This window comes from Varroa jacobsoni, unplaced genomic scaffold (assembly GCF_002532875.2).
Source record: "Varroa jacobsoni isolate VJ856 unplaced genomic scaffold, vjacob_1.0 scaffold_869, whole genome shotgun sequence".
NCBI classification, from domain to species: Eukaryota; Metazoa; Arthropoda; class Arachnida; order Mesostigmata; family Varroidae; genus Varroa; species Varroa jacobsoni.
In genome coordinates this window covers 167,827-173,826 of record NW_019213771.1, presented here as the reverse complement: position 1 = coordinate 173,826, position 6,000 = coordinate 167,827, and the positions used below count along the sequence as shown (strand labels likewise).

The 6,000-nt window shown below is 41.6% G+C and overlaps 1 protein-coding gene across 1 annotated transcript in view; it reads right to left on the bottom strand.

Annotated features, from left to right (window-relative positions):
- Positions 1-3,544: 3,544 nt before the first annotated feature.
- LOC111264522 (uncharacterized) overlaps positions 3,545-6,000 on the bottom strand; it is a 79,115-nt gene continuing 76,659 nt past the window's right edge. Inside the window, exons 8-9 of the mRNA XM_086970110.1 lie at positions 4,105-4,737; positions 3,545-3,633 (exon numbers count right to left, since the gene is read on the bottom strand). The gene's annotated coding sequence lies outside the window, so the exon portion shown is untranslated. The remainder of the gene's footprint in view (positions 3,634-4,104; positions 4,738-6,000) is intronic.

Genomic DNA, 6,000 nt, shown 5'->3' with positions numbered 1-6,000 from the left:
TCGCTGCAGGGTGACTCGTTTTTGGCGAAACACGCTGGCCCTTCTGTGAACACGGGGAATGTGCGGAGGGCTCCAAGACTCCCTGTCCTAGAAAACGTCCACCAGATGGCGTATCTCCTCGATGTGATTGATAATATACCACCGTCGCTTTCCGTACTGGAGCCTACGAGGCTACGGTCAGTTGATCAGCAAAGCGATATGGAGGAACTGGATTGACCGGCTGATGGAAAACGCGGCGACGTTACCAAAATGAAAGGTTTCCCTCATCACTGACCATAGCCAACTGCTGCTCAGACGGGATATCTTCCTAATTAAATAACTACAAAATAACAAAAGTTTAATTTCTCTGGCGGCGTAGTTTATATTATTAGAGATTTTATTAATAACACAAAGACCGCAACACTGAATATCAACTGTGTATGGTGGCCCTCAGAATGGTTATATTGGATAGCGAAATCGGTACCGCACTAATAATGGGTAATCACTATAAATATTGATGCCCGCTAAAAACAAATATGGTTACAATCGTTTCTTTATTTGGTGATGACAGACGACAGGTTCAGGTTGAAGTTGTTTTAGATTTTAGCTATACTAGGATAGGCACATAAATACGGATGCATGCTAACGTGTGCGGTGTTCATTTAAATCTGTTGACAACCTCACAATGCCAACAATAACCTAGTTGTGCCCATTTTGATTTTTGATTAAGGGTTAACTTCGGTATGATCATTAAAAGTCGTGGTGGTCATAGAAATTGACGGAATCTTTCAGCACTATTTGATTTTAAATAATCATTTTGTTATTATAGAGGATGGCATGCAGGTGATGAGAATACGCTTAATGACTCTTCTGAGTCATTAACAGACAGACTGAAGCATTTGCCCGCTGTTCTCTTTTTAATTGAGCCCTTCCAATAAAAATGGATGACTACAATCTATATATATATATATATATATAAGTAATAAAAGTGGCCAAAAGTTTCTCTGTAGGTAAGTGTATTCTTTTTACCACAAGCCCTGCTACTGTCATATAGCGATGCTTCAGAGGCCTATTCGGAAGAACAAACCAAGATTGCTATACGAATCCTCAATTTTTGCGCATTGAAGTGTCAGCGACTACTATATAAATTCCATCAGTTAGCAAGTGCACACGCTTCATTTTCACCATGAAGTAACCAAACGCAGGTTGATTAAGACCGACCCGACGGAATAGGTGAAACTGATTGGCTTGCATAGATCAATGCAGATGGCCATTTCTGCTAATATATATCCTATGGGACTAGAAATCAATATATGGTGTGAATAAAAGGGGAACAATAGTAAAAACTAAGAAAAAAGGGTTTAGGTCATACGATTGTAGGTAAGTTTCAGCAGTAGTAGAACATTTTATAATTAGTATCCTCAGTTTAGTCTATCTCTGTTTAAGCTTTAAATGCCCACTTTGCCCTAAAGTATATCTGTGCATGAGCGGAATTTCCACTACTTAAGAATCTCTACCGATTCGTATTGGTAGGAATCAACTCACTTTTAGGAAAGACGTGAATACTTGTTACAACGCATGACTCGCCAAATGCTTACTGTATTATATAATCGTCGCCGTGTCAATGCAGGAACCTGATAACTTAATTTAGAAGTTCCTGCATTAACACGTCGGATAAAGAGGATCGAGGCAAACGCAGCCTTGTTGGCCGTTAAATCTACTACGATGCCATCGAAATAAGAGGGGAATAAATATAACAATTTCTAATTCGCATTTTTATACTGGAAACAAAAAAAAAAAAACGGGATCGGAGTGAAATACAGAGTGTTTACATTGTCGCATCCTTCTTAAATATGGATTAATAATGGAAAAATAGTTTTTCTCCAATTAGCTTGAATTGTTCCTTCACTAACCTTAAGGCGTACTGAAGAACACACCACCCAATGACACAATGCTTTTAATAAATGGAAACAATCTGCTAGGAGCCTTGAAAAACGACAACATTTTTACAGTGTGTTTAACTATCTCATTGCGTTTGTCATTATTTTAACTGTTTAGCGACCTTTCATTAATGCAAATTAATCTAACTTTTCATTCATAAACCGCGTTATTGGGATCCCGGAACCATTTTGTTGCTGTTCCTGCTGATAGTTCTCGAAAATGAAAATTTGATTTTGAAAAGAAGGAAAACCCTTGCCCCTTCCGAATAAATGCCTGAAACCATTAGTAAAGTACACGAACCTCTTTTCCTTAAGTATAAGATATTCCGAAGGGGTTGTATTTCACGTTATGGTACTATACGACGGAGGCACACAGCTCGAATGACCACTCTCCTAAGATAATAATCCACGAATGCGTATTAGCCGGGGTTATTTTTCTGCAGGTATGTTTCCTCCCTTTCTCCCTACCTATTCAAGAGCCAGCAGCGGTACAAGCACCTTCGTATTTGCGAATGTATGCAGCTCTGTGTACGTACATAGATGTTTGCTTAAATAGAAATGTGTTGATACATTCGTTGAACAGCTAGCTGTATAATGCTTGTTTAATATATTATGGCCTCGAGGGTGCGTTTTTAAGAGAGTTCATAGAAAGGCCGAATTTACTCCGGCCGCTAGCTTTGCGAAGCAAGTTCGTCACCTTTGAAGTCACTCGCTACTATCGTGACGGCAGTTTCCGATACGGGGCCGAGACACGAGCAAAGTAGGCAGATGGCTTCAGAACACGGAGTTGAAATCTTTTCAGATCGAGTTCGCTCGAGCACAATTAGTAGCAGCGAGTAGAAAACTCGTTTACCTTGTATATGCTTGAAATCGCTTGGTAATACATCATATGATATCGATAAGCTAGAAGGTAAAGCAAGGGTTACTGAGGGTGCATGCGTTTTTCGCTGACCAGTGATTAAGGATGTGACAGGTCCGTAGCGCATTGCACCTAGCATATTGAAGTTAATAAGGACACGCATCGAAGCCTCTAAAAAGGGATTTTCGTCAGCAGATATTTGCGTTAGATAGCTACATTCATGAGAAAATGAGAGAGTGTTACGTTATTGAACCTTTTACTGTTACAACCTTATTGAATGTTAGATCACTATTGTTCGTACAGGTTATTGAGCGCATCTATGCACAAAGGGTGGAACTGCAATACAGTCAGAGTCTAAGACAAATGTTCGAAGTGAGTCGAAGCTCGGTAAAAAGTTCATCTATGTTACCACTGCTAGCAGAGTGCACAGTGGAATTGGCAGGGAAATCCCTCGTTTCGTATTTGGGAATGCCCTTTGCATTATACTATACAATTTTTGTGGCGTCGGCGGCATCCAGCGTTACGTTTTTATTTTGAAGACACCATATTTCTTCTCTAACATTCTGAATTATATCGTAAGTTGAACAGAGAGCGTATTGTTGTGCCCACTTATAATATACTTCAAATTGCGTAGCATGCTGACTAGTCCCTCTAAAAAGCTCGAATAATGACCAACTTCTTCTGTAAAATACGTTAAAGATTCCCAGTCCTGCCGAAAATACCTTACGAAACGTTTCAACGGAATAAAAACATCTTCAAATGGTAATATTCTTTTATGTTTATTGCTTGCCGCATAATGCTTGCGTCCTTGTCCCTCTTTCCGTTTGCGCAAACTCGTATGGCCTGCTTCACCGCCTGTTGGTTTGCAAATTGAAACAAATACTAATAAAAGCATTACCTTGTTGGGCACTTCCGATGCAATCCGAAGCCCGTCTGTCCCTGCGACCTCAATAGATTTTTTCGTGTCCCTTTGATCTAATGCGTAAAACTAAATCATAAATAAGTCAAAGACACAAATACCCAGTCATCTACCACAGGCAAGAAAGGTTTCGTTTCGAACACCAAAATTATTCTATCGAAATCGGGCTACACAGTTTTTACAGTTTTGGCGTTGGTTTTATTTTTATCCGGCCGGGGAGCGAGTCTTACTCGTGCGTCAGGCCATCCGATACTTTCTAACATGTGTGTAATTGGCATTCGCGTCTCGGCAAACTCGGACCGGACCAAGACTCCAGATTGTGCTCTCGCCTTCGTATACGAAAACCTAGGTTTTAATAATAATAACACTAATAGTAACAAAGCTGCGGGTCGTGCCCTGTCACTTACGGTTATCCTGTCCTGCTCCCTGCCTATAGGTCTTGTTTGTGTCCTTCGTGGAACCAAGCCGAGGTAGGACAGAAAAGCAGATTCCGAAAAAGCTTAAGTCTCCCTGCTAGCCTTCCTTGCTGGTTGCCTTCTTGGTCGACTGGCCAGTTTGTGCCACAGAAATTACTCTCACTCGTGTGGTCTCTGGTCACGTTATCGTACGGGCAGGCACCCGTGTTCCCAGTATTCCCTCGCCTCACCTTCCAATTCGCATAGGATTGTAAGTCTATAGGACTCCTCCCGTGGACAACAATAGCGATCGTACTAGTGGTCACCGCAATGGCGGCGGGGAATGTTACCCGCAGAAAATTCACACGGACACACAATGCTTATTAATATTTATGGAAAATCGTTATTAATATTTATAGAGTGCAGCGTCTGTCTGCCTCCTGCCCTTTATCCTTCTTCTCTGAGCACTTCGCCTCCTTTTACCCCTCGGTCGATGTAAGTTAGACACCCTGAATGATGCGCAGTTCTACTAGAAGTCTGTAACATCACCTTAACAGACGGTGCGGATCCATTGGCGAAGACCACGTGAAAGGCGCCTTCAAGCAAAGGCTCGATCCTTGTATCGACTGCACGTACAGCTGTAGCCTGCAATTGTCGTGCTGCGAGTGTGATCGCTGTTGTTGTTTCTACTACTACTGCTGCTGCTATGGTAATCTTTGGCGCGATTTCTATTCGTGGGGACAGATCCAAAGATAACCAATCTGACGTTTCAGAGAAGTGAACGCCCACCTGAAGCTACCATCGAAGTATCCTCGCGCAAGGGATACTAATTAAAAAAAAAAGACACAAACTCATACACAAATGCGTATGCGTATATCGGTGTATAATGATATAGTTCAGTAGCTGTTGGCGCGAACTGACCGAATTTAAACCGATCTTAGCCATTTCTATTGATCCTATTGGAAATATGTCTCGTACACATTTGAAATCTTCAATCTACAACCATAGGTATTTGCTATGCGCTATTGGCGGATGTAGGTCCACATACAATTATATATATATATAACGCTTAGTCTCGCTTATCATCTGTACCATATGGCAGAGGTTCCCGTGAGCCAACCGTTTGTCCGACAACATTACATAACCTCGAAATAGGTAGAAAGTGACGCAAAGAGAAGGACAGATTGTGGAAAGGAGGCGATCCAAAAATTACGAGGCTGACTCGGTAACAGTAGAACGATGTCAGGTAGTAGAGAATAGAGCGCGACTACAGCCTGTCACTATATACTGCCTAGCTCTCTTCCGCCAACAATTCCTCGTGGCAACCTCCACCGTAGGCTTCCACCAGTGCGCGGTACCGAGATAAGTCCTCGTACCAGTTGTAGCGGCGCCTATCGCAAATGGCCTGTTGGTAACGTGGCTAAGTGCTCACACAAATATTCATCATTAGGGCAGAATATCTGATTCGAATCTGCCGACCCGCATTCGTTTCTCTATGCCGCGGCCTGTCTCTGCCTACCAGTACGTCCCAGCGTAAGCTCCCTGGTTTGCTCTTCCAGGGCTAACGTTCTTCGCTAGCCTTTTAAGAAGGCCAAACAGTCGATCGTGGTGATATATAGGATCAGATCTAATGGCTTAGCATTTGCATAAAAATAATCGTTATGCTGTTAATCCAAGGGTAATTAGCTCTTGAGATTTTTTCCCTGGACAGAACGTTCGTACAGCAAAACGATATCAATTTTTTTTTTGAAAAAAAAATGAAGGATTTTGTTATCCAAACCGTTGTTTTATACTTCTGCATATCAGGACTAAGTATTAATATCACTGTTATAATTCCGAACAGTTATCTGCTGTTATAGCACACTAGATCGGTTGTAGGTAGAATAAAAAGGAAATAAGATTGGATGC